A 15,480-nucleotide genomic window follows, 5' to 3' on the forward strand; every position below is an offset into this window, starting at 1 on the left:
ACTTTGAATACATGCATTTGCCTATAACGACAAGCTCGCTGCAACGACAGTTACGTCTACTATTACGAATTGTCCTGGTACTGTACATTATGAAACTTACTTAGTGTAATTAACATTATATCGCTAACGAGGTTCCATGAGACAGTTTTAAATCAAGTAAGGGTGACACAATTTGCTTCTCATACTGAAAAAAAAAAAGCATTTAATGAGCAAACAATTAATTAAATGATTAAATCCTTAAAATGATTTTTTATTTTTCAAATTTGAAGTTTTTCTTTCCGTTTTTAAGAAACTCGAAATTCGTAAATTGAACTTGAAATATCAAAAAACTTTTTTGTTACAGCAAGTTCGACATAAATAATTTGTAAGTTATGCAAAACTTATAAATTAATTTAAATATTTTTATTTTTTATTTTCAACATAATATGACCGTGGAGTTGTTTTAAAACTAAGCACTAGGCAGCAGAAACCTTTCAAATTTTTAAAATACGTCATCACTATACTGTAAATCAATTTGTTTAGTTTATCGGAAACAGATCTGCCTACTCTTAATACTATCGAATGATTTAAACGTTACTTTAGATATTGCCTTAACATTTTTAAGCCCTTAAGAGGCTTTAGTAGGTTAAAGTACTTTTTTAGAAACGATGATCTTCATTCTAGCTTCGAGGCCATATATGAAATACTAATCGTAAAAGCTTTTCTGGACGTCCTTGAAGAGTTATAAACTTGCCGGCCTTGTTGTACCACACGATTCAACAAATTGATACAGTTCTTGCAGATGTCCGTCACGGGCGCATATTTGTATTTGATCAAATAATTGAAATATGTATGGGTATCGACACAGATATTATTTTTTTTCTAATACAGCAGCTGCAACAAAATCATATTAAATAAGCATTTAGGTTTGACTTATCATATTAGTAACTTAATTTTTATCTGTAAATGGTAGGAGAAGTCTAGTGCACCGACGGCCACCTCCTGCCACTCATCCTTTTTTTTTTTTTTTTTTTTTTTTTTGCAACTTTAAATTGTTCAAAGTAATAAAGCTGAGAAAAGAAACATACAAGAGAATGTAATGTTTTTGTAAATTTTAACATAAGTATTAAACATGAATTGTATGAAGCTGATAACAATGAAATTATTAAAAAAATGTATCATTTTTAAAACCACCGTTTTTTTTTATTTGGTAAACTTTTTTTCGAGTAAACTAAGCAAACATATTAACTTTCTTTGATTTGAATGTGTTAGAATCAAAATTTTGTAAATTATTAAAAATTCAAAATCTTAATGTGATATACACCGAGTAGCCATTACATTATGACCACCCTCCATCTATAACAATGGGCTCGCCCAGGTTTTCATGGTTACTCTCCCAGGAAAAATGTTTTCATGGGGCACATTAGGACCCATAATCCTCATAGAACAATCCCTGACGTCTGTAAGCTACTTGAACATAGTTGCAGACCAGGTTCACCCATTCATGGCAACAGTTTTTCCTGCGGGGGATGGTGTTTACCAACAGGATAATGCACCATGTCATAAGGGTCGAATCATCATGGATTGGTTCGAGGAACATTCCAGTGACTTTCAAGACATGTCTTGGCCCCCCAAATTCACCTGACCTTAATCTAATAGAGCATTTGTGGTCCTACTTGGAAAACCAAATTCGTGCTGCCTCGCTACCCCCTCACAATGTGAGGGAATTGCAGTACCAGATACCTCAGACTACCTATCAGCACCTTGTGGAATCAATGCCACGGCGGGTGCTGGCAGTTTTCAGGGCTAAAGGAGGTCCTACATGTTATTAGCAGGGTGGTCATAATGTAATGGCTCTTCGGAGTATTTAAAAATATCCTCTGCGTTGCTGTTATAGATTGAAAAATGCCTAATTTTGACAATATGTTGCAGAAAATTGAAACTATCAGTGCTAGAACAATGAAAGGAACTTTCTGATAGAAATGCTTTACAAATAATAAAAGTAGTAATTGTTAGTGAATCACATTTCATAGCAATTAAATCCCATTTCAATAGCGCCAACCGTAATAATTAATTAATCATTAACGATCAAATAAAATAAAAAGTTCCTAGCTACAGATTGATTTTTTTCTACTATAAATGTGTGTATGTTTCTTTTCCCATCAGAACATGTATTTAAATGTCTGTAATATTGTATTTTTAAAAAGTCTATAGTCATGTCAACTAATGAAATTCAATTTTTTTAAATAATATCGAGACACTTATTTTCATGAATATTGAAAATACAATGTGAATCAGCATTCGTTTGCAACCTACCGTATGCTTATAAGAAATTTAACTAGCTCAAACATTTTCAAATTTTGCATGCTTTTTTTAAAAAAATAGTTGTGGTTTGATTTTTTCATTATGTCATAAATCTAAAGTTATACGATATTTACACAAACTAAATTAGCCATTTTCTGTAATATTGCGAAGCATTGGATCAAATTTTTAGGACGCTAACAAAAATAAATAAATAAATAAAAGAATAAACTGAGTAAATATTGCACTAAAAATCCAAAAATACATATTCAACGAACTGTTAAGATTTATTATTGAAATTATTTGAAACTTTTATATTTAAAGTGAAGCATGCTAAAAACAAATTTTGTGAAAAATAACCAATTTTTCATATTTTCCAGATATGTCCTAATCATTTTATCTTTATTTAATACTTTAGTCCTACATCATGAAAAAAACTATTTCACTTGATTTTTAGTTGCAATCACATGATTGCAATACTTTCCTTGATTTTTAAATGTATGGTGTTTTCCTGAATTTTTTTTTCGTGTTAAAATATTTTTAAAATGCTCCGAAAGATTTATTATTTTTTAGCAAATGTTAGCAAATTCCACATTTTAAAATATTCATAAAAATGAATGCCTTAACACTGAAACAAAAATTTGATTTTTATTGAGTAACATTAGTAGTATGTACTTTAAAAAATGCAGTATTGAAATATGTTTACTTGTAAAAAAAATAAATATAAAATAAGCAGATTTCGCTCTCGAGAACTTCGACTGTCAATTGCGCAGTAAACCGAGGACAATATGTAAACGCATTTAATGTAACATAAAACACTTATTTAATTAAATATGAGTTAATACAAACTGACAAATTTATGATAACAATATAATGAAAATTAACTTTCAAAGATTAATTGTAAAAGTAAAATTATTGCTAAGTTCAACTGAGAATTTACCACACATAAGAATAAAAGCATTGTAACAATGTAAATTGGTTTAATCTAATTATTGGTGAATTAAGTTTTATTTCCCTAATTATAACATATTCATTAAAATTAAGCAGTAATGAATAATATCCAGCATGTCTAATAGATTTTCATACCATTTAAAAAATCATTCTGACACACGTAGATTTTATTTATACAAAAAGAAAAATTATAAAATCATTACAGTAACTCGGTTAGCATTGTTACATGTAAGTTTTTTTTTTAAAGCAATGTTATCAAGTTTTAAATTAATTGTGTACTTTGAGAAGAGCTGTTTATCAAGTGCTTCCACTTAATATGGTTAAATAATCAGAATTTTGTCTCACAAACTAGGCCCACCTAATGAAACTACTTAGTTTCGTGCAGCCGGGTACATGTTATAGCCGAGAGGACTAATCTGCCAATCTAACTATCTCCACTGTCCAGTTAAAGTTGTTTACTACGGTAGGGGAGAGTGGGGTCAATTGTAACATTTTTTACTTAACTATTTTTAACTAACAAAAAATCCAATATATTATTAGTATTAATTGACAGACGAGTAAAGTAGACTATCCTCTACTAGAAAAAAAAATAAATACCTTATTTTAAATGTTATTATATTAGTTATTAACAATTTTTGACAGTCGTGCACTTGTTACAACTGTCCCCACTTACAGGGTCAATTGTAACAGTTTATAAATTCAACTAAAACATAGTTAATTATACATATTATCAAAGTTGTGATATATTTTTTTATTGATCAAAAGAGTAGTGATATTTTAGGAGTAAAAATAATAATGAGCAGAGACCTAAAGTGTTAAACTTTTAACTTTAAGGGGTTAAAAATTTTAATTTACGCTGTGAAAGGTGACAAATAAAATAATGCGCATTCAACATAATATAAATGATATAGGAAACTATTGGTGGTTCTTGAAGAGCTAAGTAACGGTTTGTAAACATAAGATTATTTATTTTCAGCTGTTACAATCGTCCCTTTACTTATTATTACAATCGTCCCCAAGACGCCATTTCAGCTTCATTTGTTAAAAACAATGCTAGTTAATTAACAAAACTAATCTTTTTTTTTGAAATGTTAATTAAGGTGTCCACTTACATATTCGGCTAATAATTTTTATTTGTCCAAACAAAATTACTTTGTTACAATATAATATTCTAATACCAAAAAAAGTACTTACGTAGCGTGAAAATATCTTTTGTGGTGTAACTCTTTCAAAAGTACAAAAAAATGGTTGCCAGCAGGGGTGTACATGTAGATTTATTAAATACACCTTGTGCGCCACCACGGAACAAAATCTAGAACACGACACTCCAAATTTTTGCTCTGTTACAATCGTACCCTATTACAATTGACACCACTCGCCCCTACTGAAACCATGCTATTCGTAAAGGTTAAAATACCGTTTAGTTTTACTTTAATGGTTTTTTAACCATACTAGTTGTAAGCAGTTTTCAAACCGTAAAGGTAAAAAATGTTTTTTTCGTAAACTATACGGTTAATATGATGGACAAATTACTGCCGTTTATTTAATTGTAATTTTAAAATGAAAATTCTAACAGTACGACATAGTACCTGTAGCTTTTTTCAAATCTCTTATTTTTTATAGCAAGCGATATTCTGTGGATTTTCGTTATTTTAAAAGCTTTGCCCCAATTTGAAATGATTTTCTATCTTTTATAAAATTCTATGTTTTAAATTAGACAATTGCTTTCTGTTTTATGCGTACGTTGCAAAAAAATATTGCATAAAAAATTACTGTACATCATATACAATGTAACATAGTTTTAGCATAAATGTAGTAACTAATAAAATCAAAGAAACCAATGTGTTACTTTTAGAATAACATTTAAAATGTTTATTTCTAAAATACAAAAGTTTAAAAGAAAATTTAGTTTGAAGTCAAGAAATTGACTTACGTGAGACAAAATTTTAAATCGAGTTGAACCTTAAATTTGAAGAAATTTAACTCCTGTCAGTTCTAAAATTAGTTTCTATGTTAAACTTTGTATGACATGGAAAAAAGTTCTTTTTGATATCACGGTAAATTATCGTCCGATAATACGAAACATATTATAACTAAATTTACATTTTTCAAATTAATATTTTTAGATAAAATAGAATAAAATTAAGAAAAATATCTCATTTAAATAAAAATATGTACGCCATTTTTTTATGAACTTTCTAATTATTTTGTGAATGTTAAACACGTGTCACGTGACTATAATTGTTTAAATCATGATGTCCACTTTGTCATTATCATTTCATTTCCTTTGTTACTATTTATTCACTTGAATATTTATTCAATTGATAAGTGAAATGGGGATTATTTTAAATACTTAGAAGGCGAGACGATGTAGAAGGAAAAGTTTTGCCAACTAAAAATATAAGATCACGTTATCTACGTTAAAACGATTTTTAGTTTACAATATTTTTAAAACTAAAAATAAATTCGTAAAGTCGGTGAGAACGGCAAATAAGCTGTCGGCATAAATTTTGTGAAGATTCATCGTGAACAACAAAGCAACAGTCATTTATTAGAGAAACATATACTTTAAACAAAATCTCAAATTAAAGAAATGTATACCTTGTGTAAATAATAATTTTAAGGAAAAGTATACTTTGAGACAATTATTTAATAAGATTAACCTACTCTTAGCAAAAATTTCTTTTATAAAATTATGTATTTTTGACAAATACTTTTATGAGATAAATTTACGCTTTGGAAAAATCATTTTAACAGAGAAATATATACTTATAAAAAGTTCTTTAAAATACATATACACTATGAGTAAATTATCTTACTTGCTGTATATATACTTTGTGGCAATTCTCTAATTAAAGAAATTTATAATGTGTTTAAATTAAGATTTTAGAGAAATGCATATTTTGTGCGAATTATTTCATTAGGTAATTCCCTAATTTCAACAAAACCTTACATAAAATAAACATGAACTTGGATCAATATGTGATGTGTACTTTGAGCGAATTATTTTATGAGAGAAGTATATACTATGAGCCAATGATTTTATTAGAGAATTATATACTTTGGAAAATTCATTTTATATTTTATCATATATTTTATCAAATAGATTCTTCGAGCAAACTTATATATAATATTTTAGCAATTTTTTAGACATTTTTTAGATGAAACATATACTTTAAGCTAATTCTTCTACTTCATAAGTGCATATTTCAAGCAAATTATTTTAATAGATATACTTTAGGTAGCATTTTATTTATTCACACTGTGAATAAGATTCTTGGTTTTTGAAATGAAATTTAATTTTAAACTCAAATCAAAACAATAAATTTTACAAATTCTGTTACAAAATTTGATTTTCATTGTTTGATCCAAAATCTGATCTTCATATTTTGAGGAGAGAAAAAAAATAGCGTAACATTTCCATTATAAAATTTAGTTTTGCTATCATTGAATTAGTTCATTTTTATTTGAAAACCACTTTAATTTTTCATATTTAAAAAGATTATAAGTATATACGATATAAATTGTTTTGATACATCATAGTAATTAAAAGATTTCCAACAATAAAGAATGGAATTTCAGTACAATGCGGATATTCATTACAAAAAGATTACATTTATTCCCATTTCGAAGATTAATCAAAAATTTAAAGTAAGCAAACTTGTTAACGAAATAAAAAAATATTCAATAATAATTCATGAAAAAATATAGTATTTTTGCACCTTTTCACACCTGCTTTATTTTTCGAGTTAATTCCACGCGATCTTTGCGAAAACTTAATGAACCCTAACAACTGATTCTTCAATAAAAGCAAAATAAACCTCTTCAATCCAAAATAAAGGTATCAAAGCAAACAAATTCTTGTATTTTCAATTACATCCTTCTAAGAAAATCATCTATTTTGTTTTTTTAGTTTACACTTTCTGAACCCAGTCATGCATATAACTTGAAAGGTGGCCGAAAAAGTTATCTGGTATTCTTTGATGGTGAAGTTGAAACATACGAATTCAACTGAAACAAACATTTTTTCCTAGTTTATAGAATGATTTTCACAACATTTCTATTTTTTTTTTTTTTTTTTAAAAACCGATTGACGAAGTTTAAGATTTTTTTATTACAGCTTACTTTTTAACCGTAATTATTGTCTTCTTTTCCGGGAATTATTCTGTATTTGACTTCAGTTGATTTCACGCATAACACAATTTGAAAAACACCATTAAAAAAAACAGATCAGGTTAGACTTTTTTTCTAAATTAAATAAACAAATGTAAACGTAAATCTCTGAGAAAATAAATCGTTTATTATTTGAACATTGTAAAAATATTTTTATTACCTTTGGTTCAAAAAATAAACGCTTTTGTTTGTAACTTTATTTGTACAGTTTGCAGAGGTAAAACTGGTCATTCATAACAACTTTTTCAAAATACGTGAACTCTTTTATAGTAGGATATGGATAATTCAAAATACTGTAAATCACATCTAAAAAGTAAATTTCTCTGTAATTTTAATTGTACAAAATTTTAATTAGAAAGCAAATTTCTCTGTAATTTTAATTAAAACGAAATTTTAACTAGAATTTTAAAGTTTTTGTGCAAAGACTTCTGAGTCAATATAATTTCTCAGAAAAATAAAGAGTAAAAAATAAATAATATAAAATCTGTTAAACGAAATAAAAATATTAATTAATTGCGTCAAAAAAAAAAAACACGAAGGAAAAGTTATGAGTTTAATATATCATTGCAGAAATATCAATTATTGTTTCAATATTTTTAACTGTAATTATTTTTAGGAAAATATTGTCAACTATCTTGCAGCAATAATTTTAATTCAATAAATTGAAAAAAGTGAATTTGATTATTTACATATTACTTACATTATTATTACCTTTAAAAATAGAAATTAAAATGAATACACAAATATAGTTACCAATCAATTCGTCCAAAAATATAATATAAAATACGAAACTAAAGAAAATATAAATAAATACGCCAAAGAAAATAAAAATGTATGATATCTTGCTAAAAGTAATTGTTTGAACTTTGAAAAGGACAAAGAATTTTGAAAAAATTTTAAAAAAAATATATATGCAAACGTTTTAAAAAAAATAAAGTTTTGTAAGATTTTTTTTAAAGTAATGACCTTGGTAAGATTTTTTTCTCGCAGAAGAAAACTGATGAAATCAATAAATAATTCTTCAATAATCATTTTTTCTTTCGTTTTTTTTTTTTTTTTTTTTTTTTAAGGAACAATGCAGCATTTGAGTCAAATTGTGTATTTCAAATTTGAGACATTTATATACATTTCTAACAAAGAGCAATCATAGAAAATAAACTTTCCAAAACAGCGGAGACTTTTTCTTCGATAATTACAAATTACCAACTTGTCAAATGATTCAAAACACGTATTTTAAAAAATGCATCTCATAATAAATCTATGAGATATATTTCTTTTTAATTTTCTTGGTACAAAATTTTTGTTTTGTGTTATCCAAAAGAAAGTTAAAAGAAGATCTGTTATTGTCACGTTTGTTACTAAGGATAATCTATATATTTATTTCTTTAACGTGTCACCAAAAACACAAGTATTTCTCTATCTCCATTGGCAACACTATAGTATCTAAATAATTCATTTTGTTAGGTTGTCTTAAGAAATAATCTAAGTAGTTTTGAATAATTAGTTATACGTTAAGTATTAGTTTTGAATCATTTTGCTAGGTAGTTTTAAGTGATAGTTTAAATAGTGTTGAATAGTTAATTAATAGTTAACATTAATTTTTTTTTATTTATATTAATTTCGTATTTTTATAGAAATAAAAACTCGGTTACGAAGTAATCGCTTAGATTTATTTTTGATCCTTTCTGAAAGGACTCAAGAAATTTTAAATCTAAACAGTTTTCTATTTATCGCATTACAGAGATTATAATTTTATTATTTTTGCTTTCTACTACGCTGAAATGTCACGAACTCATACTTTTTATTTTATAGCAGTCGTTGAACAGCCGACCCAATTTTTGGGTTTACGACTAGTAATGTTCAACTCCGTAGCGTTGTAATTTTGAACCCAATCTAGAAGACAAGGGAACTCCTGGATCAAGTGTCGGGAGAAATTTGCCTTCGTGGAGGACTTTTTGATGGAACTAACCGGCATTTGCAAAACATGAAGAGGAAACCTCGAGAATCCCCCACGGTTAGCCTAACGTCAAAGGGACTTTAACCCATGATACTCTACCACTGGATATATTTCACGCCAGCACTGTGGTCGGTGCATACCGGATACGGATTCGTATCGACCAGACATAGCTGGGATTCGAACCCAGTGCACCTCATTGGAAGGCTAACGAGCCGTCGCAGCTCTCGAGCTCATACTTGTGGTGGTTTTCGGTATTTAATGGCTACTGCACTGATTTTAAATTATTACCGAAGTTCAATACATAGAGAAGTTTGGCAATATCGCACACATTTCTTTGAAATAGATAAAATTAAAATCAAAGTATTCTCCTCGGGCACTGCCACGGGTAACAGCTAGTTATTTTTAAAATTACTCAGTACATGATACTATCTTTTAATATTGCTGTCATGATTCATGATCTGGAAATAAATATTTAAATAATATTTTTGGTGCGTATTTTGTTATGCCGTTTGGTCAACTATTCAAACTATTTGAATTCAATTGGTTAAGCTTTAGTAGCAAGTAAGTAAAAGTAAGTACGTGAATCATAATTGAGTCATGATGCCTCAAGCCTAAAAAGTTTGCACTTGGTAGTAAAATAATTCAATAATGTAAAGTTTTCCGGTCTGTTACCCGTTAATTTATTTTTAGTTTAATGATAAGATAACAAAAGATCAAAATTTCAATTCAATCTTGATGCTGACTACTAAAACCTACGCAAGACGCATCCAAGTATCAATGTTAATGATCAACAATGATCAATTTCACTTTAATTTTTAAAATTATTTCAGTTTCGAAAATGCCTCAATATTGAAAATTTAGATCATAAACGCTACTATTTTTTACAAAACTTTAATTTTTCACGCATTCTTATTTTACATTCATTTTTGTAACTAGTTCAGCTATCTAAAGATGCCCTAAAAAAACTAATCTAAACGTTGTGAATATCTAGTTCAAATTCGCAACGGTTTTGATGTTTCATTCGCTAAAATACTTTGTTCATAGCAATTACTTCGAAGAAGTAATTTTTAAATAATTTAAAGAAATACTCTGTAAAACTGCTTTCACTGCTTTAGATAACTATTTGCAGAGAAAACAGTGATACGGTGCTTAATGGGACAATGCATGTTTTCTGCCTATTTAAATGATCTATTAAACATTATGTATGTTTGGTTCATTGGTCATTTAATCCCAAACTGAATTCAATAATCCGTAAAACTGCATTTACAGTAAAATGTTTTATCTGACAATTTGAAGAGGAGATAGCGGGACGATAATCAGGACAACAGTATAAGACATCCTTTTTTGAATTTTTCGTCATTAAATCCCACATTCAATGCTGCTCACTATTTTGTTTTTATCTGCAAAGAAAGCACCACTCGCCCACTCACTTAATTGGACAATCTTTATCACTGTTTAACACAGTTTTCATTGCACTGGATTTACATTTACAGCGAAAACAGCGATACTTGTTTAACAGGAATTTTGAATAAATATATACAGGATACATATACGCATGATATTATACAGGAAATTTGAGTAATTCTCTGTAATTTTGATTTTTTTTTATAAAACTATTTCACGTCTTAGGTTTCTAATATTATTTGAAGAAAAAGAGAGCGATGCGAGTTTTGACAGAACAACAGGCATTGTATTAACTATTACTTTTTCTGTAAGACTGTTTTACTGATTTAGTCGTTATTATCATTAATCGATGATTGATGGGAAAATTTACGATTTACGGGACAACACGCTTTGTCTTAAGTATTACTTTTTCTGTAAAACTGTTTTTCTGACTTAATTATTATTTCGAGGAAGAAAAAAAAGTGAAGTCTGGCATTATCTTTATTACTGCTGTTTCTGTATAACTATTTTCATTGCATTGGATATCTTATAAATCGAGAAAACAGCGGTTAGGTGCGTTATCCGTGTTTTTGCTTGCTCTGTATTTCAGCCTTCTTCTCAATTCAGCCTTCTCTCAATTTCAGCCTTCTATTTGCTGTTAAAACATCAACACGATGCTTAACGGGACAACACATGTCATGTGCTGAAGGAATTTATATATAAAAGTCCTATTTTGGACTTTTTGTCATTAAAGCCCACATTGAATTCAATATTCTGTGAAATTGTGTAAGACTTTTAAAACTTGTAAGACTCTTTTTACTTTGCTTTTTTTTTTGGATTTCTGTTTGTAGAGCGCGATGATTAAGGGAACAACGTGCCTTCTCTTTAAGACATCCTATTTTGAAATTTCTGTCATTAAATAGCACATTCAATTCAATAATTTGTAAACCTGTGTTTACTGCTAACATTTTCAATTTGCAGAAAAAGCGATATGATGATTAACTGGGTAATCTTTATTGCTGTTTTCTCTGCATAACTGTTCTCATTGTACTGGATTTCGACAGGTAAAATAGCAATATGGTGCATAACAGAACAACCGGACATTTTGCGTGTTTTATTTTTCTCTGCATAACTGTTTCACTACTTTAATTTTTCTCTTTGGATAGAAAAATATGATACTATGCTTAACATGACGACAATAGTTGTAGCCTTTTCTGGATTTCATTGTTTTAGTCTTTTTTTTTTTTTTTTTTTTTTTTTTTTTTTTTTGCGAAAACAGTAAAACTAGATTAAAGGCAGTTCTAAGTATTATTATTTTCATTTTAAAACATTGTTTATTACCTTGGATTCCTACAAGGAGAAGAGAAAAAAACTACAATGTTTTATTGAATTTAAATCCTTCATTTTTCTCTAATTAACCATTTCATTGCATCGAATCTAAATTTATTTCAACTCATTATTTTCCCCGCCAAAACAATTTATTATTATTTATTACAATAGTTAAGTTTATATAACAACCTTTCTTTGGCAGTATATGTTACAAACGGTTATTTATTTAAATTTTTTCTTTTGTTTATTTTGCATGCGGATATTTTTTTTCTCGACAGGACCTTTATTTAAAAATATATGTACTTTCATGCTCAGAAAATTATTTTAGATTTTAAACTGAATAAACATCTTAAATTTTCCTTAAAGAAGTATTGAACTTATTTATAGAAGGCATTTTTAACTTGGCAAGGTTCTTGTGCATTTAAATCATTCAACGATTGTTCTCAATTTTGGATTTTTCTTATAAGACAAAACAATGCAGTCTCAGATCAACTCTTTAAATATTGCGATAAAATCATAAAAACTTTTAAATAAAACTATGATTTTCAGTCAAAGTTACTTTTTTCGTCATATTCACCACCAGCATAGAGCTGACTGACTAATGATAGATAAAACTTAACATAATAGTCATGAATAACACTGAGAACAATTTTTTTGTTGCTTTTATGCAAATACTTCAATTTTCTTAATTCGACTGTATGGATTTCAAATCTGAAATTAGTTTTTCTTTTAAAGCTACAGTTTAATGCTAAGCAATCATTCACGCAACTTTTTAAAGGAAAATTAAGATAGGTATATAACACAACAGTTTTTATAGTGTGCGGAAAAGTTATGGCAATCAATTCAAATGCATTCTACAAAGAACATGCATTAGTCCAGACGAAAAGTTTTCAAAAATTTTACTTTTGTAAAGTTGCTTACATTCCTTCAATTTTCAAAAATTTTCTTTACTTGAAGCTAATCATATTTTTTTAATTTTTAATAAATATCCCTTTTGTAGAATTTGAATTCTTCTAATTTTCAAAATTTTATCATTTGTGACGCTATTTCTATTCTTTTAAACAATTTCTGCTAATTTTTATTTGCATTTAGGTATAGTTTAAAAAATAAAACTAATTTTTGATCAGAACCACTAAGATAAACTTAAATATGTTACTTTACCGATATCTTTTTAAGACAATCGAACTTACATTTTCAGTAGAATTGGTTCAATTTTGAACCATAATATGGTGTAAATTTGCTGAAACTTTATTGAGTCGTTTCATAAGCCAGGTAAACATGAACCGTAAACCATAGAACATTATCTTTGTTCAAGTTTAACCATTGTATCTTGTAGTAAAGTTCAAGAAGTAAATTAAGATTGCATCACAGTTGATCAAGATTATTTTTCAACGTGCTCCTGAATTTTTCCACTTTTTCGCAAAATTGTGCAAAAATTAAAAAATTATTTCGCATTTTGGAAAATTAAATTAAATTCTTTGCCTGCTGTATACTAAATATTACATTTTGAATTTTAGGAAATTTCTGTTATTTTTGTTTTTTATTGCAAAATCATAAAAAGACAATCCTCTTTAAAATAACTTCCTTAAATATATATCACGGTTTGTAATTGGCTGCTTATTTCAAGTTTCCTCATATGATTCGCTAAGCCGTCATGGAAGACCTTTTCAGAAGATGATTGGTGGACTCAATTTGTCATTTCAAAAGAAAATAGCATTTTTTTCTCACATTGTCTTCTCTTTAGAGCTTATACAATGGATAAGTAAAAACATGGATTTAAAATAAAAACGCAAGGACATTCGATATCTCATATTTGCATGCAAACTCTATTATGAAATAAAGAATCACTCTAACAATTGAGACGACATAAATCTTGCAGCACGTATTAGTTTCTCAATACTCATTTGCAATTATTTCACCTTAACACAAAAGGCAATCAATCACTGATAAAGTTTAACAAATAGGCTACTTTTAACTCTAGTTTTTGATTTAAAAAATTTTAAAAAATAAAGGTAAACGATATTATTATTTTTCATAGTATTAATCGTTTGATAAGCAAACTTCTGCTTTTATTAAAATGTTAATTTTTTGGAAAATATATTTTACTTGAGGAAATAATCAATCCATTTCCACCCTGCAATTTGCTCTGCTTTAAAAAAATTCCATTAATTTAATCATTTTCCTCCGGCAAACTGCTTTGTTTAAAGTAATACCATTCATTTAATCATTTTCTTTCTACAGTTTGCTCCATTTAAACTAATACTATTAATTTAACCATTTTCTTTCTACAGTTTGCTCCATTTAAAGTAATACCATTGATTTAATAATTTTCTTTCTACAGTTTGCTCCATTTAAAGTAATACCATTCATTTAATCATTTTCTTTCTACAGTTTGCTCCATTTAAAGTAATATCATTGATTTAATAATTTTCATCGGACAGTATGACCCGTTTAAATTACCATTGATTAAATCATTTTCGCCAAACAGCTTGCCCTCTTAAAGAAACGCCATTGCCCGTCATAAGTTTGTACAGCTTAAGAAGACGCTTTACCGGAGGAGAAACTTTACATCCCAAATTCTGTTTCACCTCCATAACTAATTTGAAATTTAAAATGCAGAAAACCTTAAGTAAATCTTGAGCCATATAGTTTCAATTGAAATAAAAATTACGATATCAAAAATTAAACAAATTATTCGAAAAGAAATTCCCCTTTACGTAATCCTAAATTTTCCGCTCCTAATTTCTTTTCATTTTCATATTTTAAAAATTTTTTTCAGTATTTGAAGCCTCATGACTTACTCTAGGTTTTTATAATTTTGATAATTTTATAACCGTCGTTGAAAAGCAGACCCAATTCTTAGGTTTACGACTACTAATGCTCAACTCCGTAACCTTGTAATGTCACTTAAATGGTTACTAAAAAGGAGTAAAATAAAAAAGAAATTAATCTAAATTAAAAGGCGATGCAAAGGAAAAAAATATCTACAGTGTTTAAAACCTCTAGTTCGAAACCTAAAATAAGTTAAAATATACTTTTAAAGAATTGAAACTGAATAGAAATTTTAATTTGAAATCCTTATTTGCGTTTTGAGTCAACTTTACCTAGCATAAAAAGCGTTAACTTCAATTTCATTTTGAGTTTGATCTGGCGATCTGGCAACCTCAATGGAATGATGATATCTCTAAAATGTAAATAACACATTTAGAAAATAATTTTGTCAACTCAAATTTTACTCTTTGTTAATTATAGTCATGTTTATTTACTTAGCTGTGGATATAGCATTCTCAAATGATAATTTTTTATATTAAAGAAAGTACTTGTTTATTTAGTGCGTGATTAAGCAAATTTGAGAAGAGCTGAACTTATTAAGCCTCAAAATGTTTTTATACTTTTAATAGGTCTGA

This window comes from Parasteatoda tepidariorum, chromosome 10, assembly GCF_982258835.1.
Source record: "Parasteatoda tepidariorum strain Cologne lab strain chromosome 10, Ptep-v5.0, whole genome shotgun sequence".
NCBI lineage: Eukaryota > Metazoa > Arthropoda > Arachnida > Araneae > Theridiidae > Parasteatoda > Parasteatoda tepidariorum.